The following is a 27949-nucleotide window of genomic DNA, read 5'->3' as shown; positions in this document are numbered from 1 at the left end:
GAATCTAGAAGTGAGAATCAGTTAAAAAAAAACAAAAAACATTTACTTTATTTGCTCTGTCTGGAGAATAAGACTGACAACAAAAGTGTTAATAAATTCACATTTATTGAGAACATTTTTATGTCAAGTATTTACTGTGCTAAGTATTCATATATACATCATCTCATTTAATCTCCATAATAATCCTAAAAGAAAGTACTATTTATAGTCTATATTACCAATGAGAAAACTGGAGCACAGACAGGATAATTAACTTTTCCAAGGTCACACAACTAATATCTGCCTCATAGAAATGCTGGGAAAAACAGCAACAAACCTTGGTGGTGTGCATTAGTATCCAAAAAAAAAAAAAAAAAAGACCGAATATGTGAAGGAAATTTTAAATTCTTATTTTATATTTTTAAAGATTTCAAAATTTTCTCTTATAAATAAGCAAAAAAGAAATTTAGACTAGGAAAAAATTATTAAATTTATTCCAAATGGATTTCTGGTTTCCACTCTGACATGTAAGAAACTTAGAAGTCATCATTCCAAACATCCTTAAGATAAGAAAAGGCTATGCAAACAAAAGTTCAGCGACTTTTCTTGGACCCATCAGAGAACTGAGATCACAGGGTACATCACTTAAGAGACAAGCACATCCTGAAAGTCACAGTCAAGATTTGTTTACCAGGATCAGAAGATGCTGGAGCCATTGACTTGTAGGAACACTGAAATGGTAATTTTGATGAATTCCTGGACGCTGTTGGTGAACTAGTAGGAGAATGAGAAACTCCTATCTTAAATAGCCCCCACCTTACTTTGGTGGACTTAACTCCAGGAACCCCATCAAGGTGTCATTATGAAGATCCATTGTCTCATAGCTCCTGGGGATGGGGGGGGACAAGATAAGTAGTCATTGTGAAATAATACACTCAGAGCCTTCTCCTTAACAAAGGTCTACTGAAAAGATTTTACCAGAGCTTTATCCCAGCGAGAAGAAGGACATTCTTCCCAGCCAGCCACTCCAGCCTTCTTGTCTCACCCGTTTCACCTAAGAGGGGGGAAAACATAGTCAATAAGGTTTAAAGAAAACAGATTAGAGTCCTGGCAGCCAAGGAAGGAACTAGGAAACTGGGAGGAAAATCTATACCACAGGAGAAATATTTGTGAAGGTCACACCCAGCCCCAAGACACAGGCCCACTAAAAGACTGAGATTTAATCAGATTATAGAATGCCCCCCCCTCCACTATACTTACCATCACCACAGCAGGGCTTCAGTATAATAACAGTGAATAGAGCCTGAAAGAACTACAAGACACAGACTCTCTCTGAGAAGGAATATTTAGGGAAGCCCAAAGTCAGGAGGGGAGATAAAAGCAAGGACACTAGAGGAATTCGAAGCCTCCAGTAATTCAGCTAACACAGCTATAGCTACAGCCTGACTCCTAGCCATATTAATAGAAGTCCTCACAGTAAAGCCCTATTTACCCCAGTCTCTAATATCTGAAACAACGTATCCTGCTTTCAAGAACAACAACATTACAAGCTGTGCCAAAGGCAAGAAAAAATAATCTGAAGAGAAAAAGTCATCATCAGACTCAGATATTAGAAATGTTGGAATTACCAGATATTAATTAATATAAGTACGACTAACATCTTAAGGTCTTTAACAGAAAAAAGAAGACAACACACAAGAACAGATGGGTAATGTAAGCAGAAAGGTGGGAAATATAAGAAAGAATCAAAAGGGTATGTTAGAAATCAAATACACTGTAAAAGAAATGAAGAACGCCTTTGATGGGCTCATAGGTAATTGCAACAGCTTAGGGAAAAAATCAGTGAGTTTTACCATAGGTCAATAGCAACTTGCCAAACTGAAATGCAAAGAGAAAAAAGAATGAAAAACACAGAATATCCAAGAACCATGGGATCTTTTCAAAAGGTGTTATATATGCATAATTAAAACACCAGAAGGAAAAGAAAGAAGAGGCAAAAGAAATATTTGAAGGAATATTGGCCAATAACTTTCCAAAATTAATTATGGACACTGTACTGGTTTGAATAGTGTCCCCTCAAAATTCATCTCCATCCAGAACCCCAGAATGTGACCTTATTTGGAAATAGAGTCTTGGTGGATGGAATTCCTCAAGAGGAGATAATACTGAAGATGGCGGAGGAGTAGGAAACCTGGATTTCGTCTCCTCTCAGGAATTCAGCTGGATAGGGATCAAACCAATCTGAACACCTACAAACTCAACAGGAGATCGAAGAAAAGAAGAGCAACAACTCTCTCATCAGAAAAGCGACCACTTTCTGGAAGGTAGGACGTGCGGAGAAGTGAATCCGAGGCGATATTCGGGAGGATAGACGGCGGGGGAGGGGCCTCCGTCGGTCACTTCTGGCAAGTGATAGAGCCGCGGAGCACAAAATCGGAACTTTTAAAAGTCTGCTCCGCTGAGGGACGTCACTCTGGTGGCTAAGCGGGGGGTGGAGCCCTCTGGGACAGTGTGGTCTCGGGACCCTCGGGGTCACAGAAAGACTGGGGGTGCCTGAGTGCGGCAGAGCTCCCAGGTATCGGAGCAGGGAAGCCGGCTGCAGAGGCGGAGCCCAGGCGCGGGCTCTCAGCTCGGGGTCGCCATAGACCGTGATCCGCGGCACCGTCGGGCCCCTGCTCCTCCAGCAGGGACCCAACAAGCGGCAGATCGGGGAGACTCACCTTCCTCCCCCGGGGGGAGCGGAGCGGGGGTGCACCGCAGGGATCTGCTGGGTTTGGAGACTCCACACCAAGTCGGGTGCCAGAGATAGAAACGCGCGGTCACAGGCCGGGCGAGCACAGGGTGCGGCCGGAGACCGGGGAGACGGGAGTGACTGTCGGCTTTTCTCTGGGGGCTCACTGAGGAGTGGGGCCCCGAGTTCTCGGCTCCTCGGGGGCAGAAATTGGGAGGCCGCCATTTTCACGCTCAGCCTCCAAAGCTGTACGGAAAGCTCGCAGGGAACAAAAGCCCAGAGAGCAAACCCGAGCAGATTACTCAGCCGGGAGGGGGCAAGGGCGGGGCAATTCCGCCTCCGGCAGAGACATTTGGGAACCACGGCAACAGGCCCCTCCCCAGAAGATCAGCGAGAACAGCCAGCCAAGACCAAGTTTACCGATCAATGAGAACGGCAGAACTCCAGCGCTAGGGGAATACTGCACATAGAATTCATGGCTTTTTTACCATGATTCTTTAGTCTTTTAAAGTTAATTTTTTTTAACTGTCTTTTTTTTTTTTTAATTTTTCTTTTTCCCTTTTTCAACCAACATCTTATCAATCCCTTTTTTAAAAAAACATTTTTATTTTTCATTTTTAGTCATATTCTATCCCTTCATAGTAGTTACCCGTATTTTTGGCATATATATATAAGTTGTTCTCTCTTTAAAATTTTGAGATCGTTTCTTCTAACAGATTAAAATATACCCTAAATCTCTAGTATATGGTGTTTTCTATTCCCCTGCCTGATCACATTCTCTCCCTTTTTTTTCTTTTTTTAAATCCTCTTCTTTCTTTTTTCAAACAACTTCTTATCAATTCCTTTTATAAATTTTTTTATAATTTCCATTTTTACACTCATATTCCATCCCTTCATCATATCAACCCTTATTTTTGTACATATATAAGTTTTTCTTTTTTAAAAATTTTGGGAGGCACTTTCTTCTAAAAGACCAAAACACACCCCAAATCTAGTGTGTGGCACAGATCTATATACTAGCCTGATCATATTTGATCACATTCTGTTTTTTTGTTGTTGTTGTTGTTTTGTTTTGTTTGTTTTTGTTTGTTTTTATCTTTATCTTTTTCTTTCTTTTTCTTTTTCTTTTTTCTCTCTTTCCATTTCTTTTCCCACTTCTTCAGGTCTTTTCTGATTTGTTTAGAGTATATTTTCTGGGGACATTGTTACTCTGCTAGCATTTTGTTCTCTCATTAATCTATTCTCCTATGCACAAAATGACAAGACGGAAAAAAATCACCTCAACAAAAAGAACAAGAGGTAGTACCGACTGCCAGGGACCTACTCAATACGGACATTAGTACGATGTCAGATCTAGAGTTCAGAATCATCACTTTAAAGATACTAGCTGGGCTTGAAAAAAATATAGAAGTTATTAGAGAAACCCTTTCTGGAGAAGTAAAAGAACTAAAATCTAACCAAGTAGAAATCAAAAGGCTATTAATGAGGTGCAATCAAAAATGGGGGCGCTAACTGCTAGGATAAATGAGGCAGAAGAGAGAATCAGTAATATAGAAGACTAAATGATGGAAAATAAAGAAGCTGAGAAAAAGAGAGATAAACAACTACTGGATCACGAGGGCAGAATTCGAGAGATAAGCGATACCATAAGACGAAACAACATTAGAATAATTGGGATCCCAGAAGAAGAAGAAAGAGAGAGAGAGGGGCAGAAGGTATAATGGAGCAAATTATAGCAGAGAACTTCCCTAATTTGGGGAAGGAAACAGGCATGAAAATCCAGGAAGCACAGAGAACCCCTCTCAAAATCAATAAAAATAGGTCAACACCCCGACATCTAATAGTAAAACTTACGAGTCTCATAGACAAAGAGAAAATCCTGAAAGCAGCTCGGGGGAAGAGATATGTAACCTACAATGGTAGAAACATTAGATTGGCAACAGACCTATCCACAGAGACCTGGCAGGCCAGAAAGGACTGGCATGATATATTCAGAGCACTAAATGAGAAAAATATGCAGCCAAGAATACTATATCCAGCTAGGCTGTCATTGAAAATTGAAGGAGAGATAAAAAGCTTCCAGGACAAACAAAAACTAAAGGAATTTGCAAACACAAAACCAGCCCTACAGGAAATCTTGAAAGGGGTCCTTCTAAGCAAAGAGAGAGCCTAAAAGCAACATAGACCAGAAAGGAACACAGACAATATACGGTAACAGTCACCTTACAGGCAATACAATGGCACTAAATTCCTATCTTTCAATAGTTACCCTGAATGTAAATGGGCTAAATGCCCCAATCAAAAGACACAGGCTATCAGACTGCATTAAAAAACAAGACCCATTGATATGCTGTCTGCAAGAGACTTATTTTAGAACCAAAGACATCCCCAGATTGAAAGTGAGGGGGTGGAAAACCATTTACCATGCTAATGGACACCAAAAGAAAGCTGGGGTGGCAATCCTTATATCAGACAAATTAGATTTTAAACCAAAGACTGTAATAAGAGATGAGGAAGGACATTATATCCTACTTAAAGGATCTATCCAACAAGAAGATCTAACAATTGTAAATATCTATGCCCCTAACATGGGAGCAGCCAATTATATAAGGCAATTAATAACAAAAGCAAAGAAACACATCAACAACAATACAATAATAGTGGGGGACTTTAACACCCCCCTCACTGAAATGGACAGATCGTCTAAGCAAAAGATCAACAAGGAAATAAAGACTTTAAATGACACAGTGGACCAAATGGACTTCACAGATATATTCAGAACATTCCATCCCAAAGCAACGGAATACACATTCTTCTCTAGTGCCCATGGAACATTCTCCAGAATAGATCACATCCTGGGTCATAAATCAGGTCTCAACTGGTACCAAAAGATTGGGATCATTCCCTGCCTATTTTCAGACCACAATGCTTTGAAACTAGAACTCAATCACAAGAGGAAAGTCGGAAAGAACTCAAATACATGGAGGCTAAAGAGCATCCTACTGAAGAATGAATGGGTCAACCAGGAAATTAAAGAAGAATTAAAAAAATACATGGAAACCAATGAAAATGAAAACACAACTGTTCAAAATCTTTGGGATGCAGCAAAGGCAGTCCTAAGAGGAAAGTATATAGCAATACAAGCCTTTCTCAAGAAACAAGAAAGGTCTCAAGTACACAACCTAACCCTACACCTAAGGGAGCTAGAGAAAGAACAGCAAATAATGCCTAAACCCAGCAGGAAAAGAGAAATAATAAAGATCAGAGCAGAAATCAATGAAATAGAAACCAAAAGAACAGTAGAACAGATCAACGAAACTAGGAGCTGGTTCTTTGAAAGAATTAACAAGATTGATAAACCCCTGGCCAGACTTACCCAAAAGAAAAGAGAAAGGACCCAAATCAACAAAATCATGAATGAAAGAGGAGAGATCACAACCAACACCAAAGAAATACAAACAATTATAAGAACATATTATGAGCAACTCTATGCCAGCAAATTAGATAACCTGGAAGAAATGGATGCATTCCTAGAGATGTATCAACTACCAAAATTGAACCAGGAAGAAATAGAAAACCTGAACAGACATATAAACAATAAGGAAATTGAAGCAGTCATCAAAAATCTCCCAAAAAACAAAAGCCCAGGGCCAGATGGTTTCCCAGGGGAATTCTACCAAACATTTCAAGAAGAATTAATACCTATTCTTCTGAAACTGTTCCAAAAAATAGAAATGGAAGGAAAACTTCCAAACTCATTTTATGATGCCAGCATTACCTTGATCCCAAAACCAGACAAAGACCCTATCAAAAAGGAGAGTTATAGACCAATATCCCTGATGAACATGGATGCAAAAATTCTCACCAAAATACTAGCCAATAGGATCCAACGGTACATTAAAAGGATTATTCACCATGACCAAGTGGGATTTATCCCTGGGCTGCAAGGTTGGTTCAATATCCGCAAATCAATCAACGTGATACAATACATTAACAAAAGAAAGAACAAGAATCATATGATCCTCTCCATAGATGCAGAAAAAGCTTTTGACAAAGTACAGCATCCTTTCTTGATCAAAACTCTTCAGAGTATAGGGATCGAGGGTACATACCTCCATATCATAAAAGCCATCTATGAAAAACCTACAGCGAATATCATTCTCAATGGGGAAAAACTGAGAGCTTTCCCCCTAAGGTCAGGAACACGACAGGGATGTCCACTATCACCACTGCTATTCAACATAGTATTAGAAGTCCTAGCCACAGCAATCAGACAACAAAAATAAATCAAAGGCATCTGAATCGGCAAAGAAGAAGTCAAACTCTCACTCTTTGCAGATGATAGGATACTTTATGTGGAAAACCCCAAAGACTCCACCCCAAAACTGCTAGAACTCATACAGGAATTCAGTAAAGTGGCAGGATATAAAATTAATGCACAGAAATCAGTGGAATTCCTATACAAAAAGAAGACAGAAGAAAGAGAAATTGAGGAGTCAATCCCATTTATAATTGCACCCAAAACCATAAGATACCTAGGAATAAATCTAACCAAAGAGACAAAGGATCTGTACTCAGAAAACTATAAAATACTCATGAAAGAAATTGAGGAAGACACAAAGAAATGGAAAAATGTTCCATGCTCATGGATTGGAACAACAAATACTGTGAAGATGTCAAAGCTACCTAGAGCAATCTACACATTCAATGCAATCCCCATCAAAATACCATCCACTTTTTTCAAAGAAATGGAACAAATAATCCTAAAATTTGTATGGAACCAGAAAAGACCCCGCATAGCCAGAGGAATGTTGAAAAAGAAAAGCAAAGCCGGTGGCATCACAATTCCGGACTTCCAGCTCTATTACAAAGCTGTCATCATCAAGACAGCATGGTACTGGCACAAAAACAGACACATAGATCAATGGAACAGAATAGAGAGCCCAGAAATGGACCCTCAACTCTATGGTCAACTCATCTTTGACAAAGCAGGAAAAAATGTCCAATGGAAAAAAGACAGTCTCTTCAACAAATGGTGTTGGGAAAATTGGACAGCGACATGCAGAAGAATGAAACTGGACCATTTCCTTACACCACACACAAAAATAGACTCCAAATGGTTGAAAGACCTCAATGTGAGACAGGAGTCCATCAAAATCCTAAAGAAGAACACAGACAGCAACCTCTTTGACCTCAGCCGAAGCAACTTCTTCCTAGAAACATCGCCAAAGGCAAGGGAAGCAAGGGCAAAAATGAACTATTGGGACTTCATCAAGATAAAAAGCTTTTGCAGAGCAAAGGAAACAGTCAACAAAACCAAAAGACAACCGACAGAATGGGAGAAGATATTTGCAAATGACATATCAGATAAAGGGCTAGCATCCAAAATCTATAAAGAACTCATCAAACTCAACACCCAAAGAACAAAGAATCCAATCAAGAAATGGGCAGAAGACATGAACAGACATTTTTCCAAAGAAGACATCCAAATGGCCAACAGACACATGAAAAAGTGCTTAACATCGCTCGGCATCAGGGAAATCCAAATCAAAACCTCAAAGAGATACCACCTCACACCAGTCAGAATAGCTAAAATTAACAAGTCAGGAAACAACAGATGTTGGCGGAGATGCGGAGAAAGGGGAACCCTCATACAGTGTTGGTGGGAATGCAAGCTGGTGCAGCCACTCTGGAAAACAGTATGGAGGTTCCTCAAAAAGTTGAAAATAGAGCTAGCATATGATCCAGCAATTGCACCACTGGGTATTTACCCCAAAGATACAAAAGTAGGGATCCGAAAGGGCACGTGCACCCCGATGTTTATAGCAGCAATGTCCACAATAGCCAAACTGTGGAAAGAGCCAAGATGTCCATCGACAGATGAATGGATAAAGAAGGTGTGGTATATATACACAATGGAGTATTATGCAGCCATCAAAAGGAATGAGATCTTGCCATTTGCAATGACGTGGATGGAACTGGAGGGTATTATGTTGAGTGAAATAAGTCAAACAGAGAAAGACATGTATCATATGATCTCACTGATATGAGGAATTCTTAATTGCAGGAAACAAACTGAGGGTTGCTGGAGTGGGGGGTGGGGTGGGAGGGATGGGGTCACTGGGTGATAGACACTGGAGAGGGTATGTGCTCTGGTAAGCGCTGTGAATTGTGCAAGACTGTTGAATCTCAGATCTGTACCTCTGAAACAAATAATGCAATATATGTTAAGAAAAAAAAGAAGAAGAAGAAGAAGAAGAAGAAGAAGAAGAAGAAGAAGAAGAAGAAGGTAGCGGGAGGGGAAGAATGAAGCGGGGGAAATCGGAGGGGTAGACGAACCATGAGAGACGATGGACTCTGAAAAACAAACCGAGGGTTCTAGAGGGGAGGGGGGTGGGAGGATGGGTTAGCCTGGTGGTGGGTATTGAGGAGGGCACATTCTGCATGGAGCACTGGGTGTTATGCACAAACAATGAATCATGGAACACTTCATCTAAAACTAATGATGTAATGTATGGGGATTAACATAAGAATTAAAAAAATGATACATGAAAAAAAAAAAAAGCGGAGATAATACTGAATTTGAGTGGGCCCTAAATCCACTGAATGCTGTCCTTATAAGAAGTTCATATGAAGACACAGACATACTCAGAGGGAAAATGACCTTGTAAAGACAGAGGCAGAAACTGAAGAGATGTAGTCCCACACCAAAGGATGCCAAAGACTGCCAGCAATTACCAGAAGCTAGAAAGAAGCAATAAAGTATTCTTTCCTACAGCCTTCAGAGGGAGTGTGGCACTGTTGACACCTTGATTTCAGACTTCTAGCTTCCAGAACTGTGAGAGAATAAATTTCTGTTGTTATCAGCAATCTAGTTTGTGGTAATTTGTTATGGCAACTTCAGAAATTTAGTAGACATCAACCATAAATCCAGGAAGCATAGATAGCACCAAGCTGAATAAATATTAAACAAACAAACAAACAAAAATCGACACCTAGGCAAGCCGTACTCAAATCTCCGGAAACCAAAGGCAAAGAGAAAATCTTGAAAGACGCCAGAGGGGAAAAAATAATCCTTACCTAGAGAAGCACAAGGATAAGAATACAGTGAACTTAACAGAAACCAACAGGCCAGAAGAAAATGCAGTGAAAATTTAAAAGCAGTGAAAGAAAAAAAGTTTACCATTCTAGAATTCTATATCCAGCCAAATTTAACTTTCAACAGATTTATCTTTCAAAAGTGAAAGAGACATAAAGACTTTCTGAGACAAATAAAAACTAAGGAATTTATTGCCAGCAGACATGACCTAAAAGAAATGTTACCAGAAATTCTTCAAGCAAAAGGAAAGTGATGTATGTAAGAAACTTGGATCTACATAAAGAAAGGAAGAGAAAGAAAGAATAAATATAAGTAAAATAAAGTCTTTTATTTCTTTACTCTTGATTTTAAAAAGAATTGTTTGTATAAATTAATAATAATAACAATCTATTGGGTGATGAGAGCAAATGGATAAATGAAATGAGCAATGTCACAAGGGACAGAGGGAAGAATTAGAAAGACTGTTCTAAGGGACCTGTACCACATGTGAAGTGGTATTGTGTTATTTGAAGGTGAATTTAGATTAGTTTAAAACATATATCTTAAGACCTAGAGAAAACTATTAAAAAAAATTAAAAACAATGTAATTGATAGAGAAGATAAAATGGAATCACATATAATGCTCAATTAAACCAGAGAATTCAGGGAAAAAAAGGGCGGGGGGAAGGAAACAAAGAACAAATACAACAAAGAAAAAAGTTACAGATATAGTTATTAATCCAATCTTATCAATAATTTCTTAAATGGGAATGGTCTAAATACATCAATTAAAGATATAGATAGATGATAGATGATAGATAGATAGATGATACAAAACTGCGTGTTATCTACAAGAAAACCAATTTAAATATAAAGAGTCAGGTTAAGAGTAAAGGAATGGAGAAAGGCATACCATGCTAAAATTAGTCAAAAGAAAACTGGGGGTGTGCCTGGGTGGCTCAGTTGGTTAGGCATCCAGCTCCTGATTTTGGCTCAGGTCATGATCTGGGGGTCATGGGATCAAGCCCCATGCTGGGCTCTGCACTCAGTGGGGACTCTGCTTCTCTCCCTCTCTCCATCTCTCTCTCTCTCTCCCTCTGCCCCTCCCCCTACTCATGCTCTCTCTCTAAAATAAGTAAATAAATCTTAAAAAAGAAAGAAAGAAAAGAAAACTGGAGTAGTTACATTAATTTCAGACAAAACCAACTCCAGAACAAGCAAAATTTTCAGGAATAAAGAAGGGTACCATATAGTGATAAAGGGGTCAATTTTCTAAGAAAACATAATCATCCCTAACATGTAAGCACTTAATAACACAGTATGAAAATACACGAGGCAAAAACTGATAGAACTTAAAGAAGAACTAGACAAATCCACTATTATAGTTGCAAACTTCCCCTTCCCTCTGTCATTAATTGATTATTCCAGCAGGCAGAAAATCAGCAAGGATATAGATGACCTGAACAGCATTATCAATCAGATTAATCTAACTGACATTTATAAAATATTCCATCCAACAATCCAGCAGAATATACATTCTTCTCAAGCTCATATACAGCATTCACTGAGATAGACCACATTTTGACTATAAAACACACCTCAACAAATTTAAAAGTATAAAATTTATATAAAGTATGTTCTCAGACCACAGTTTAATTAAAGTAGAAATCAGAAAGAGGAAAGATAGCTGTAAAATCCCCAAATATTTGGAAATACATATGCTAAATAGGACACTTGTAGATAACGAATAGGTCAAAGAAGTTTCAAAAAAAATTTAAAAATATTTCAAACTAAATTAAACTAAAACAAAAATTTACTAAAATTATTTATTGCAGTATTATTTACAGTAGCCAAGACACAGAAGCAACCCAAGTGTCTACTGACAGATGAATAAAGAAGACATAGTAGATATATACAAAAAGTATTACTCATTCATGAAAAAGCATGCAATCTTGCCATTTACAACATGGATGGACCTAGTGGATATCATGCTCAGTGAAATAAGTCAGACAGAGAAAGACAAATACCATGAGATTTCACTTATATATGAAATCTAAAAAACAGAACAAATGAATAAACAAGCAAAAAACAAAAAGGCAGAAGCAGACCCATAAATACAGAGAACAAACTGATAGCTGCCAGACGGGATGAGAATGGGTAGATGAGCAAAGTGAGTGAAGGGATTGGGAGATACAGGCTTCCAGTTATGAAATGAATAAGTCATGGGGATGGAAGGTACAACATGGAATATAGTCAAGGTACTATAATAGCATTGTATGGTGACAGATGGTAGCTACCCTTGTGGTGAGCAAAGCATAATTAAGAGTTGTTGAATCACTATGCTGTGTACCTTAAACTAATGTAACATTATGTGTCAGCTATACTTCAATTAAAAAAATAATTTAAAAAAAATTTTAAACTTGCTAAAATTTGTGGGATATTGCAAAACAACTACTTAGAGGGAAATTGACAGTATTTGATGCATATATTATAAAAGAAAAAAATCTAAAAATTAATACTTTAGCTTACCTTAGGAAGTTAGAAAGAAAAGAGAAAATTAAGTCTAAGGCAAGCAGGGGAAAAAAAGAAATAATAAAGATTAGAGCAGAAACCAATGAAATTGAAAACAGAAAACAATAGAGAAAAGCAAGAAAACCAAAGGCTGATTCTTTGACAAGACTAATAATATTGATAAACATCTCTCCTGGCTAACAATAGTGAAGAAGGGATACAAATTATCAATATGAGAAAAGAAAGAAGGATCATCACTACTGATCTCATGAACAATAAAAGGATAATAAAGAAATACCATTAAAAAATATATACCTATAGGGCGCCTGGGTGGCTCAGATGGTTAAGCGTCTGCCTTCGGCTCAGGTCATGATCCCAGGGTCCCGGGATCGAGTCCCACATCGGGCTCCCTGCTCTGCGGGGAGCCTGCTTCTCCCTCTGCCTCTCTCTCTCTCTCTCTCTGTCTGTCATGAGTAAATAAATAAAATCTTTAAAAAAAAAAGTTTAAAAAAAAATATATATATATATACCTATAAATCAGATAAATGAAATGGACCAATTCCATGAAAGACAACAAACTGCAAAAACACCCACAAGGAAACATAGAATACCTGATCTACTAAAGAAATTGATCAATGATTCACCTTCCAAAAAAGAAAGCACAAGGCCCAAATGGTTTAATTAGCGACTTCTACCAAACACTGAAGGAAGAAATAAGACCAAATCTCTACAATCTCCAGAAAAGAGAAGCAGAGTAAACACTTCCCAACTCATTCTATGAGGCCAGCATTACCCTAATTCTAAAACCAGATAAAGATATTGCAAGTAACCAGACCAATATCTCTCATGAACATAGACACAAAAATCCTCAATAAATTATCAGGAAATTGAATCTAACAATGTATAGAAAGAATTATATCCTTTCAAAAGTGTGAGAATTTCATATTTAATTTAGTATTTTACTCCATAGGTTGATCAAAGTTGAAATGTAAGAAAGGAGTCATATAAGAAAGCAAGTCTACAGTAACAACTAAAAAGTTTAGCTAATTATATATCTATCTAAAGGACCAAATATTATATGGTTCTGGTCTTAAATTCATGTATATACGTATTCATTAATTCTGCTAACACTAGTACTAATACTAGACTACTTAGGACCTGCTCTGAGTTAGACACATGTAGTTCTTTTATACATGCCTAGACTACAAATATCTCCTCAAAACCTAATTTATGCTTATTTTGGGTATATGAATAAGAATTAAAACATGATTTTTTAAAGATGAAATAACATATATTTATGATTAATTATCAGAGATTCTAACAAATAGCTATTTGGGTTTGGGTTGGGTAGAAGAATTCTCTACAGTGCTGCCTTAATTAGTATTACCTTAATTATTTCAATGAGGATAAAGCAGGGGAGACATATAACATAACCCAGGGAACTATTTGAGCTCAGATGTGAAGAAGATAAGCATATATCACAAAGGAAGTGAGATAAGAATAATACAAAAGACTGATGGTTACCAGAGGAGAGGTGGGTGGGGAGATGGGTGGTGATGGGGATTAAGCAATGCACTTGTGATGAGCACCCAGTGTTGTACGAAAGTGTTGAAATCACTATATTGTACACCTGAAACTAGTATTACATTATATGTTAAGTATCTGGAATTTAAATAAAACTTTTTAAAAAAGAATAATATGAAAGAACAATATGAATTTTTAAAAATAATGTCAGAAAAATTGAAAGCCCAAACTAAACTGAGATTATTGGGAAAGAAAAAAACTGTGAAGCAACCAAATATTTTTAGCTACTGAGCAGAAAAATTAAAAGGAAGAATTAGGTCTCTTGCAAGATAATTAATATAATTCTGACAGATGAGAATGTGGAGGGAGAATGACATCATTTCTATATTGTTTCCATCTTTCTATTAAAAAGAATAATCTTCAGAAACTAGAAGGAATAGTATAAACATAGACAAGACAGCTGAAGTCCAAAATATGCAGAAATAACAGGAGAGTACCTATTGCATTAAAATAATCCAGCTCTTCTGGTCCAGATAAATCACAGCTTAGGGTACTGCAAGAACTAAAGGATGGCTTGCTAAACTACTAGTAGTAATCTTCAGAAACAATGAGAGCCGATATGTACATACATATAAAGATCTCTAATGCAAGTCATCAAGTGAAACAAGAGTGAATATTTATTGCATGATCTCATATATATATAAAAGTAACATATATATTCATCTATATTAATTACAAAATTAAAAGATATACATCAATTATTCGCTACTGGTGTTATTTTTAAAATGAAAAATGAAAGCAAAACCAATAAATAACGATATATCCATATTATAGAAAATACGAAGTGTAAAAAATGGAGGTGGGAAGAAATGTTCAATTAGACAAATGGTAAGATCCCTTTGCTTCTAAGATTACACAAAAACACACACACGTAACTAATTGGTGGGCCCCCGTACAAAATGAAAATATGTGCTCCATGCTCAAAAATTATTAAGAATTTTAATACTCCTTGGGCGCCTGGGTGGCTCAGTTGGTTAAGCGACTGCCTTCGGCTCAGGTCATGATCCTGGAGTCCCGGGATCGAGTCCCACATCAGGCTCCCTGCTCGGCAGGGAGTCTGCTTCTCCCTCTGACCCTCCTCCCTCTCATGCTCTCTGTCTCTCATTCTCTCTGTCTCAAATAAATAAATAAAATCTTAAAAAAAAAAAAAAGAATTTTAATACTCCAACAGTTGATCATTAAACCAAGTGCAAAACTCTTCTAAGCATGGAGCCCCATACAACTGTGCAGGTTACATATTCATGAAGCTGTTCCTGTATACAAACACACACACACACACACACGCACATACACCATCTACATCTACATACATATACACAAATACATATATATACATATGTATTTTTTCTTGAATGCAAGGATTATATCTTTAGAGAAGATGATGCATGCTACAAACGTGTGGTCCCATTCTTGAGTGCCAGGATGCCCTGTGATCCAATCTCTCTGTACTCCTTCCTTGCCCACTAGCCTGAGTGCATCATCTCTCTGTCTTCTTATGAGGAAACATCTTCCTACTGCCTGTAATCACCTTTTGAGAGTTCTAGCTCCTCCATGTAGTTCTCTTTATGTTTTAATAGGCCACATCAGAAGCAATGATTAAAAAAACACTCTATGTTAATTAATGGTGTGAAATTATATGTGAGGAGTTTGTCATAAGGTTGATATCAAGACCTATAAATTTGTTACTTTGCTCCTGCATTTTCCCAAGGTAACATTGATACTCACAAGAAATAAAAACTTTTTAAATACTTAATAGGTTATAACTATAATATAATGTCAGCCAGCGGAGTATGAATGAGTCCTTGGGCTTCTTCATAGCTTCTGAATCATGTTAAGTGGGATAAATAGATAACAGGTAGATGTTAGATGATAGATAGGTAGATAGATAGATAGATAGATAGATAACCAAGCATAGTAGCAGTAGAGAATATTGAAATAGGACACGATGCAAAGATTGTCCAAGTCAAACAAATTTTGTTACAAATGATTCCCAACCACCAGAGTTGGAATGGACCTAAATCTTAAAATAAAACAAAACATTGTTTATTAAATAATTATTCTGTACTAATCACTGTATATGTATTTCTTATTTAATCTTCCCAGTAATCCTGAGTTGATTTCTATTTTTTTTATTTTACAGATGACTAGGGAATAAAATTTTATATTTTGTCAGTATCAAATAGACTCCAAATGTTGGATCTGATTTGTTTTTTAGAGAATGTAACAATACTGGCTATATTATACTACCTCCCAGGCCTTAAATATTATCTGATACATTTATGTTTTTGATGTTGAATTCTTTAGCATTCAGCCTAGTGGTTTTCCAGCCTATCCTTGCATTCCCCAATCGGGAACTTCTCTCAAACAATCTACTCTAGGTTCAGACAGCAAATATTTCTTTATATTGGGCCCATCTCTCTTCCTTGTAACATCAACTTATTAGCTCTAGCATGGCCATTCATGAGACTATGTCTGATTTCTTTTCTACATCATACCCTTTCAAATATCTGATGAATAATTTGAAGCTAACTATCTTTGCTCAAGAATCTTCTCTTCTCTAGGCTAATATTCCCAGTTCCTTCAGATGAAACTCACAGAAATCTGTTTTGAGTTTTCTCATCCAAGGACTATTCCTCTTTGAATATAGTATAATTTGTTTGTGTTTCCCAGATTCTCAGAGCTGAATGCAACACACCAGGATTGTTTCAATCAGCTCCCAGAGCAGGACAGTCACTTCCCTCATTCAAACCATCATAGGTCTATTACCACACTCAATCATACATTAGCTTTCTCAGCAGCCACATCATACTGCCAGCTTTTATTGAAATCAAATCCACGAATCTTTGTCATACAAGTGCCAATAAGCCAGCCTATAGGAATGCAAGTGTGTGTGTACGTGTGTGTGAAAGAGACAGACAGACAGAAATGAGAAAGAGACCCAAGTCTTAAGTCTCAAATTTGCCTGTATTAAGTTTCATGTTAGATTTGCCCCTTCTTGGCACATGTTGCAGTTTTTGTCTTTGCTGATCTTAACACCATCATACATGGAATTTTCTTAACTCAAAATTATGATCAAAAGCAAATTTGGCAAGCATTCCTTTATGTCTTCATCTAAGTCTCTGACAAAAGAAAAAGATGGACTGGGTAAGATAGAGCCCTTTGGTTTGCCTCTAGAGACCAGACTCTAGATTAACATTTACTACAGTCCTATTTTTTGAACATACAACGAATAATGTATAAAAATACAAAGGTATGTAGCCCATAATTTTTCATCCTATCTAGGTTTGATTAGTGCCATGCATGAAAGATAAGCAGGAACTAGAGAAAGAAATTGTGGTTTTCTTACAGGGAAGTGCTCTATGTCAACACAGCTGATTTATGTGGGAGACAGGTTTTCAAGGCAGGACAGTAGAGAGCCCTCCTGCAGTTCCCTAGAAAAGCAGGTTTTCCTTCTTTGAAGTTGAACTGAAAATAAACTTGGGCTATCAGGGCAGATTTTCTTTGTTCTTCCTTAGCCTTGGACACAAAACAATAGAACTTTTCAGTGAACCCCCACTCTGTCCCTCCCACACATGTATAAAATACATGTTAATAATCACAGTTAAAGTAAAATTTATTTTTAGTGTATTCTAATTTTTCAAAATTTCTTCCCATTTATCAGTGTGGTATGACCAAGAAGCCACTGAACTAGGCAGAGAACTAGTTTTTTAACTGCCTATCAAGTGGTTATCTAGGATTCTGGGTTAATGTCACGGGATTTTGAAGTAGATGAATTAAAAACGTTACTTACCTATGCCTGTTTCATGGCTGGTTAACACCTCAACACTTCCTGTTGGAAGGGAAGATAAATCTTGGAGTCTACAAAAAGCCAGTGAGATGACACTCAGTATTCTACATTCTTACCGAGATATTTGGGAAGATAAAAGCTGTCTGGAAGAATTCAGAAAAAGCCATCATACAAATACAAATTGTCATCAATTTTAAATTCTTCCTCACAGCCTATAATTTCATGGTATATAATATTTTAATTTAATTTAATTTTATTAAGAGATCTACCCTCTCAACAACTATTTAAGTGCACAAAAACGTATGGCTGACTATAAGTACCATGTTGTTCGGCAGATCTCTACAACTTACTCACCTTGCTTAACTGAAACCTTACGCCCGTTGATTAGTAACTCCCTTTTTCTCCCTCCCTTAGCCTCTGGCAGTGGTCATTCCATTCTTTGATTCTATGAATTTGACTATTTTATATACATCATATGAGTAAAATCATGCAATCTTTGTCTTTCCGTGTCAGGCTTCTTTCAATTAGCATAATGTCCTCAACGTTCATCCATGTTGTTGCACATTGCAAAATTCCCTTCTTTGTCAGGGTGGAAAATAACCCATTTGGATGTAATAGTAATTCATTTTTAAGAGACTTTTATTCTTAGCCCACATTCTTTCCACAGAACTTGTCTTCGCCACACCATCCCACTAACCAACAATGAGGCTGTTTTCCAATCCTACGTGTGCATGTGCACCTGTGTAGCCTGCCTACTGCTCTCACTCCACTGTCTCGCCTTTCCCTGCAACGGGTGGTCAGCTTCTCAACCTTGGCTAGCCTAAGAAGGGCAATACGAAACCTCTCTATGCCCCCAGGACGACCAATGGCAGCACCAGATCCCACACGTGTGTGCCTAGCTGGGGAAAGGGGGGAGGAAGGCTTCTATGATTCCTCAGACCTTCTCAGTCCTCATTCTATTTCTGCATCTCCTGCTTTTCTTCTATTCCACTTCCATCAACTTTTCATTCTCACCCTTTTATCTCTTTTCACTCTCTTATTCCTTTTCTGTGCATTTTTTAAAAAAGATTTTATTCATTTATTTGACAGAGAGAGACACAGCGAGAGAGGGAACACAGCAGGGGGAGTGGGAGAGGGAGAAGCAGGCTTCCCGCTGAGCAGGGAGCCTGATGCGGGGCTGGATCCCAGGACCCCGGGATCATGACCTGAGCCGAAGGCAGACGCTTAACGACTGAGCCACCCAGGCGCCCCTTCTGTGCATTTTTTTAAAAAAATAAACTTGCCTCTCCTGTCTCTTCCTGTTTTTAACTTTCTTATTTCCCATCTCTTCTTCCTATCTGTATCTTCAGACAACTTTCTCCTTCAATCTGTATCATGCCCTCTATATTGTCTCTGGGCTCTCATGTTCATCCACTCTGATTCAATCACTGGATTTTTCTCTTCCTTCATCTTTGTCACTAGTCTTTGGTTTGAAAATGTCTTTTTTCTTTCATTCTTCTTATTTTATGCAGTTCACTTGTTCAGGGAAGAATCAGCCTCCAAACAACAAAATAAGTGAGTTTATTCTCCGATGAAAGGTCAGAAATTGATAGTACATTGAAAATGATGACAAAGCTATAAAAAATACACCACTACCTAGGGCTGCCGGGTTTAGGGGTGGGGGAGAAAGTATGTATATACACAGTTCAATTCGATTTTCAGTTTCAAATAAACAATAAATGACTCTTAGTATAAATAAGCCCCATCAATGTTGTTATACTAAATTTTTGTGTGTATCTGAAAGTCAAATTTACCTGGGTTTCCTGTATTTTCCCTGGCAAGCCAACCATTACTACATTTAGTCATATTATCAGCTAATAAATACTGGATCCAAACTGTATGTCTAAATAGTATACTAGACAATGTGAAAGCTATTACATGTGTACAAAATCAATCCCTGCTACAAAGAATGTAAAGGGTTAAGAAGTTAAAAATATAATAAAAAATTAGAAAGCAATGCAAAATAGCATATAATTAAATGTTTAACTGTTTCCAGTTATAAGTCTAGTACAAGTTCAAGTACTGGAATGGAGGATGTGATATGGGTTTAAGGGATGAAATACACTCTCCAAACAAACTAGAAAAAAAAGCATTCCCAGGTCTTCCCCATGTTTTCCTGCCTCTGCCTTCTGACACTATTCTTTTCCTCAAAAACAATCTTACCTAGACTTCAAGGTGCATTTAGTGCCATGTACTTCTTGGAGATCTTTCCTTCTTTAAACCCTCCATAGCACTTTCTACCTCCACACATCATCCATCATACTCTATGTTGTTTTCTGGCTAATTTTGGACATATCTCTTAGGGATTATCTGCTTCTTGAAGGAAAATGCTGCGTCTGTGTGGAGCAACTACTCCACAAACTGATGAAATGAATGAATGAATCCATCTTGGAACTATATCTGACTCTCCAACGATTGTTCACAGCTATCATGTTCACCACCTCTGGAATTCTTACAGGCAAAGTTGAATACTTTTTCTTCTGGGCACTGATAGCTCTCAACACTTTCAATATATGCAGAATGGGCTCCTACACTGCAGTTATTTGGACACATGTTAATTCCTTCTACTGGCCTGTGAGTTTCCTTCTACAGGCCTGTAAGATATGCCCCTTTGGTCTTTGTAACCCCAGTGCCTTTTCAGCAAGTACTAAAAAATGAGGTGGAAAAGACTCTCTAGGAGAAAAAAAATCAATCTTTTTCTGTTTTACAGTAAGTTTGTTCTTATATTGATTAAAATAAGTCATGTACTGTAAATTAATAAAAGCTATCTATATTATATAGAGAAAACCCTATTTATAGTAAAATAAATTGTATGTGGCACATACTGCATCATGAAACAGGCCAAATTCTTTTTAGATGCATATAATTTAACTTCCCAGTTATTATAAAATCTCCACTTGAGATGTGACCTCACTATAATTTGTTTTAATGTATACAGTAGATAAATATATTGCTTACTTTTTAAATAACTGTATTTTTATGGTAATATATTTACAAGAACACAGTCATTATTTATAAGGGTTTTGGTCTATTTGAAATTATTGTTTGTAAATATTTGTTCTTGTCTATAGCAAAAATTTTTCCATGATGCTCTAAGTCCTTTCTACAAGCTTTTGTTAGCTGTATTTGGAAGATCTCCAGGCAGCACAAATTACTAAGAAACAATACAGGACTTCAAAAGCATGTTTATTTGCACTATAATGTGGAATTCCCTATCACACATAGGTATTTTGAGGCCTTTACTCTTATTCAAACAATAGGAGATTCTCCTGTAAAAAGTCATAATAATTCACTATGATTTTCTTCTTTTGCTTCTAAAGACTTTTTAATACTCTACTTCTGGGGGTCAAAAAGAAAGGAGAACAACCTAGTCAGGTATGATTAACTCCTTGTGCAGTGCAGTGATGCTCAACCAGGCCTGCAGATTAGGATATGGAGATTTTTTAAAAGTCCCCATGCTGAGATCCTACCCCAGACCTGCTGAATCAGCATTCCCACAGCGGGGCTCTGGGCATGAATATTTTCAGAAGTTGTATGGTGAGTCTGGTATTCAGCCACCATTTGAAACTGCTATTATTCAAGGGGAATAATCTCCAGGAACTAGAAATATATTTTATTTTAGAAAATGATTAGAATTACAAAAAATACGGTTGACGTAATATACTTGCTTTTTACAGATTATATCTCTTCTTTTCAACGGAACTAATTATTCTGCATTTTGATTAGGCTTTTTCTTATTCATAGAAATAACTAAACAACTGACCTAATAGCACAGTTAATTATAATTATGACATCTCATCAGTTTGGCAACTGGTTATTTCTAACCAATTATTTTGATTATCTTTTAACAACCAAATATGATTGGCTATTCTGCAATTCAAACTATTTTCCAGGAGGTTTAAAGAAAAAAACACTTTTGTCTTATTGACTTGAAATTTATTAAAAGAAAATCATTACCATGATAAACAGTGACAATTAAATATTTATATGTAAAAAAAAAAAACCAGTATATGTTATTGATCTTCAAGTATTCCAAACCCTGTATCACAATTCAATCATGTTACACCATGTCTAATTCATGTATTTATGATATTTAGTATAAACTTCTATAGATCTATTTAATTCCCCCATTATTTCTTAAATACACCCTTAAAAAATAGATGATTTGCCTCCTTGCTAAACCAGATAAACAATCCAATGATCAACTATAATAAATTGAAATTAATCACATGAAAAAGTACACAGTAGAAGTACATAGTACTTTTTGCAATGGTCACAGAAAGCATTACTTTATGTAAATTTTCCTCTCTCAACTAAAACAAATTTACCCATCTTTACAACCACAGATTTTGCAAAATGTTAGGATGGACAAGAACAATAACTATTTCTGAACCTTGTGTCACAAATGTTTTTGAAGCAACTTTCATTGATATTTTTGGCATCCATTACATTATATTATTTAACTAACCTGGTTTCAGAAGAAATAAGGTCACTGTGTGCATTTAAATCTTGTTGGGATAATTCCATGTTCTTTTAGGATGGAAGAACATTACCCCCTCTAGTGGATGAAGGCAAAACACATAGCCTTGATGGGTGGAAGAGACTGGGTTTTCTTAAACCGTCATCATCTAACAGGTTGATGGATTAATTTCCCTAGTTCATAACTTCATTTCAAGCATATTGTCTTGTAAAAGGTGTTATGTCAGACATATTTCTTATATTAAGATGTATAACGGTATTTGGAATCTAACACAGTGCAATAAAGGAAATGTAGTTCATTCCAGGCATCCTGTTTCATATTAAGAATAGGTTTAGAGGCTGCCATCTTAAAATGTTTACTTCTAATGAACAAAGCACCATAAAAACATGTTTTTTTCTAATCAGAGAAAAGAAAAAAAATAGCATAAATGAAGCTCACTTTTTTTTTAACCTAGAAGTTTTAATCACAGGTATACCTAAAGTATATGTATTTTTTTCTATTCAGTTGAATGAACCAGCCTTTTGACTCTAGCATCTTTATTTATATAGAAAGTTGTTTGGTACTTATTATTTAAAATTTTCTTTTTAAAAATATTTATTTGTTTTTAAGTAACCTCTACGCTAACATGGGGCTTGAATTCACAACCCTAAGATCAAGAGCCACAGGCTCTAGCAACAGAGCCAGCCAGCACCCCTCATTTAAAATTTTCTACTAAAAAACATGATTGTCTTTAAAATTGAGTAGCATATAATACATATACTACACACACACAAATTTGGGAGCTGGTTTATTTTCTGGAATTCATCTATTAGCAAATGGTCCATTAAGTTCTGCTCAAATATGAAGACTTAAGGCCATTCAATCTGCTTTGATAGTTGATTTTAACATCAGGTAAATAGAATAAACAAATCCCTGCTCAAGTATAAACTAGTTTTACTTTCTCTATTTAAATCATCAAAGCCAGATTTCAAAGCCAGCATCTGTGAATTTCTTGTTCATTATATTTATCACTAGTAAAGTGAAGTTATCCTTAGTTGCCTCATCCCTAATAGATCTTTTAAAAATATGCAGCAAATGGCTTTGAATTACTCTTAATATTTTCCCCTTTACTAGGTCATATTTGATTGCTTCTTTAAATATATTTTGAAATATTTGCAAATTTTATTTCTACTTGAGGCAGCCTACATAAGTGAGGCTTATCTCTTTTCCTTGGTAACTCCTCCATAGTCTCTTTATTGTCAGGTATGTGGCTGCCAAATAGGCAAAAATAGAGAAAAGAAGGTTGTAAGCTCCTCTGATGGAAAGGTAAAATCCTCCATCAACTATCACCATAAGATATATATCAAAATAAATCTGAAAATATTTACAAAGCAATTACTAACTCTAGCAACTATCATGAGAGATTATAAAGAAATACATAAAGTCATTTTTACTTTAAAATACTTAAGGGGCGCCTGGGTGGCTCAGTCGTTAAGCGTCTGCCTTCGGCTCAGGTCATGATCTCAGGGTCCTGGGATCGAGCCCCGCATCGGGCTCCCTGCTTCGCGGGAAGCCTGCCTCTCCCTCTCCCACTCCCCCTGCTTGTGTTCCCTCTCTCGCTATCTCTCTCTCTCTGTCAAATAAATAAAATTTTTTAAAAAAGTATAAAATACTTAAAATGTAGTTGGAGAAAATTTTAAAATTGCATAAAATAGAAGATTTAATAGCAGGTCACAAATAGATTTTTAAAAACCTCATATTTTTATAGTTGTTTCTCAGCTTGCAAAGTATTTATATACAAATTATTGCCTCATTTTCCTATCTGCAAAATAAAAATAAGACCTACCTATATCACATAATTATTGGAAAATTTTAATAAGATACCTTGTTACCTTGGGGCGCCTGTGTGGCTCAGTCAGTTGAGTGTCCAACTCTTGGTTTTGGCTCAGGTCATGATCTCCGGGTCCTGAGATAGAGCCCTGCTTCCAGCTCTGCGCTCAGCAGGGAGTCTGCTTGTCTTTCCCTCCTTCTGTCCCTCCCCCCGCCCCAATGTTTTCTCTCTCCAAAATAAATAAATAAATCTAAAAAAAAAAGATAACACATTACCTTATTAAAGCTAGCAAAGGGGGCACCTGGGTGGCTCAGTTGGTTAAGCATCAGCCTTTAGCTCAGGTCATCATCCCAGAGTCCTGGCATGGAGCCCACATGGGGCTCCCTGCTCAGGGGGGAGCCTGCTTTTCCCTCTCCCTCTGCCACTTGTCCTGCTTGTGCTCTCTCTTGCACATGCTCTCTCTCAAATAAATAAATAAATTCTTAAAAAAAAACACCTAGGGCACCTGAGTGGCTCAGTTGGTTAAGCGACTGCCTTCGGCTCAGGTCATGATCCTGGAGTCCCAGGATCGAGTCCCGCATCGGGCTCCCTGCTCGGCAGGGAGTCTGCTTCTCCCTCTGACCCTCCTCCCTCTCATGCTCTCTGTCTCTCATTCTCTCTCTCTCAAATAAAAAAAAAAAAAAATCTTAAAAAAAAAAAAAAACACCTAGCAAAGTGTTTGGTACATAACAAGGAGTCAATAAATATTAGTTCCCTTGATCCTCATGAAAACTCTATAAGATTGGGAGTTTGTATGTTATACAACTTCATTTTCCAGTTGAAAATCAGACTCATACAAGTTCCAAGAATGGTCAGAAGCAGCACAAAGCTCAAATCTATAGTTTTCTCTCTTTCTCTCTCTTTCTGTCTCTGTCTGTGTGTGGATAAAACCATTATGAGTAAATATATAGAAGTGGAAAAATGAAGAGGGTTAAGGAATGGTGAGTAAACCTCTGGATTGAAATAGAAGCCCTAAGATGTGTGGTTACACGTAGGATGGTTGAGGACAAATTTAATATGAAGCTAAGGAGTTTAGATTTAATCTGAAGCTCAGCAGGGTTAAAGGTTTGCTGTAGCATGAATTGTAATTGAGGTAAAAGGGCCCGAAGCTAAATTTTAGAAGTCTTTACATTGCACCAAAGGCAGGAACGATAGTATCAAAATAATGTTAATAATACAGTTTTCAGGATAGGTACAAGGGAAGGAAATGCTGAAGACAGAGAGATCAGTTAAGTTGTTGATACATTAGCTGAGATTGAGGTGGAACCTAGGGAAAAAGGAAGGAATTGTAAAAGAATGAAAAGAATATGGCCAAAAAACCAAAAGGGGAGTTGAGAAAGAAGATTGGAATGTATAGTCAAAGGTGATTTTGTGGTTTCTTATGTCTGTTAACATTTACAAAAATAGGGGAGCCGGCTTGATCAGGAAGATGAAGTTTTCAATTTTAGATCTGCTGAACATATGCGTCTTAATATGTTGAGCAGTTTCTTTGGGAGAGTAATTGGATCCTGCCACTAAAGCATTCAGCGTGTAGCATTTTTTAAATGCTAAGGAAAACTTATTCTCAACCAATGAAATCATGGACTCTAGGGAATCCTGTGTTTCTGAAGTCAACTTCCCTTTTTCAAGGCAGCTTTTACACGCTTCATCAGTTGTGGTTGGGGCTGGACACCTGTGGGCACCATCAGTGCCAGCATTGGGCAAAAGCGTGAAGTAGCAGAGTCAGATTTGGTGGATCTCTTTTCCTTTTTCTGTGACTCTTTCCTGCCTTTGGATCCTATCACCACCTCGGTGTTCTGTTGCCAACTGGGGGTGAGCTCCTCAAGGGCTACTCAAGATTTCCATCACCTAGAAGAGTGCTTGGCATGCAGAAGGTACTTGATAAATTTCAGTCGTAGGAATCAGTGAGATAAGTGAAAGAATGAAAAATATTGATGAATGAATAAAATACCTGATAAATTCATTCATTCTAAGATTTTGGGTATTTAATTTGGGCATCCCTCCCTAAATTATCTCCGCTGAAAAACAGCCATATGAAAAAGTATTCTGTACCCCAATAGAAGGAATTATTACTGATAGACTTCAGACAACAGTGGAGACTGAATTTTGAGAGCCTCCATTTAACAACTTTAAACGATATGATAAAGACAATCACCCACACATAAGATTGGCTCCTTTTGACAGTAGTCCTCATTTTGGTTGTCACCCGCTATTTAACAGCTATCGGTGAAAAGAAATTTTATTACAAGAAAAGAAAATTCTGTATAGTGGGTAGTATTAATTCAGTATCACTATCTGGGCCTAAAATATAGCTTTACTCTCTACAGCTCTGCTTACAGGCAACCTGAACATGTTAGTTTTGTCTTGTGTCTACACAGCATGCCAGGAGGCTCTGTTGCCAAGTTGCATAGCCAGGGACCGTCAATATGATTTAATTTGGACTTCAGTTGCTTCAGTTAGTCATTCAGGACAGAGCCTTGACTAAAACTGGAACAAATTTCAAGTGCTGCTGGTTGTAGTGTACATAGAAATAAATTATAATGTTCATGGTCACTGATTTTTACTGCTTTCATTTAAACATTGTAGTAATGTTTCTTATAATCAGCGGTGGATAGATGCATAATAAATATTTGGAAACATAGTCCTAGTGGATAACCAGAGATTCCTTGTCTCAGAGTCCTTCTAATTTTGAATTTGTGTCTAGAAGTTGTGGGAGAATGACTTACCTACCAGCTCTTTTCAACAATGACTTTTCTCAGAGCTTTTGGTACTTCTGCTTGTGGCCAACAACAGGAAACACTGTCAAGAGAATGGAAAGAGCTTTAACTAAGTGTTCTGATTCACCATAGAATGTGAGTGTAATTTTCCTGTTAGTTATGTCAGATTTTAATGGCATTCCTGGGGGACTGTCTAGTTGTTATTATTTATATTATTAAGTTCATGTATTTACAAAAATCTATGCATGTGATATTAGTATCCAAATATGGATGAGTTTAGATTTTCTGTTAAGAAAAAGGAGTACAAAAGTATGAATGATAAACTAGCATGTGGGCCTTATAAGTCACAAAGTTGTATATAGCACTACATTTATTTATTTGTATTTTAAATGTGTTTAATTAGAACGGCATAAATTACAATTTCTGTATCTTCAAGTATAACAAGATATTAATTAATGAAATCATAACCAGAAATATCAGAATACAATTTCTCAATGTTTTAGATACCTTTAAAAAATGTACCATTTTACTTAATCTATGCAGTTTTTAGATCTGAGGTTTTATTATAATTCTTCCTATGACAAATCTTGCAGAAGTAATTGAAGTTCATGTGACTTGCTAAAGATGGTTTGGTGAATTTCAGAAAATATGTAAATAAATTAATAGAACTTGAAGTTCATTTAAGTTAGTGATCTTGTTTTACAAGGATATTAAGGCCTAGAGTTTGTGTACCCCACAGATATATGTATTAAAGACTCCAAAAACACTATATGGACTTACCTATTTAAAAGTAGTTCTAAACTATTATTCAAGTGTTAATTTTTTAAAAAGATTTTATTTATTTATTTATTTGAGAGAGAGTGAGAGAGCACTGGGGGAGGGGCAGAGGGAGAGGGACAAGTAGATTCTGCACTGAGTGCAGAGTCCGACATGGAGCTTGATCCCACTACCCTGAGATCATGACCTGAGTGGAAATGGAGTCACACACTTAACCAACTGAGCCACCCAGGCGCCTCTCAAGTGTTTGTTTGTTTTTAACATAGTAAGCTATGTGGCTTTTTATGGAATCGAATATTCAATAGAACATATTTAATCTCATTTAACATGGGGCTCATCTAATAAAAAGTTCAGTGTTTAAGTGCTATTCCTAATGACATCTATGAGAGGTCCTTAGTGTCAACATCCCAATGCTCA

At 36.9% G+C, this 27949-nt stretch overlaps 1 long non-coding RNA gene across 1 annotated transcript; it reads right to left on the bottom strand.

Annotated features, from left to right (window-relative positions):
- Positions 1-188: 188 nt before the first annotated feature.
- Positions 189-26823, bottom strand: LOC135364338 (uncharacterized). Its single transcript, XR_010411217.1, has 4 exons — positions 26765-26823; positions 17674-17741; positions 958-1033; positions 189-866 (listed from the first exon to the last, which is right to left on the bottom strand). It is a non-coding gene; the product is annotated as an uncharacterized LOC135364338 (long non-coding RNA).
- Between the last annotated feature and the right edge of the window lie 1126 nt (positions 26824-27949).

This window comes from Mirounga angustirostris, unplaced genomic scaffold (genome assembly GCF_029215605.1).
Source record: "Mirounga angustirostris isolate CCGP_5_RB_7025 unplaced genomic scaffold, mMirAng1.0.hap1 SCAF_5, whole genome shotgun sequence".
Classification (NCBI taxonomy): domain Eukaryota; kingdom Metazoa; phylum Chordata; class Mammalia; order Carnivora; family Phocidae; genus Mirounga; species Mirounga angustirostris.
This window is presented reverse-complemented; position numbering and strand designations above follow the sequence as displayed.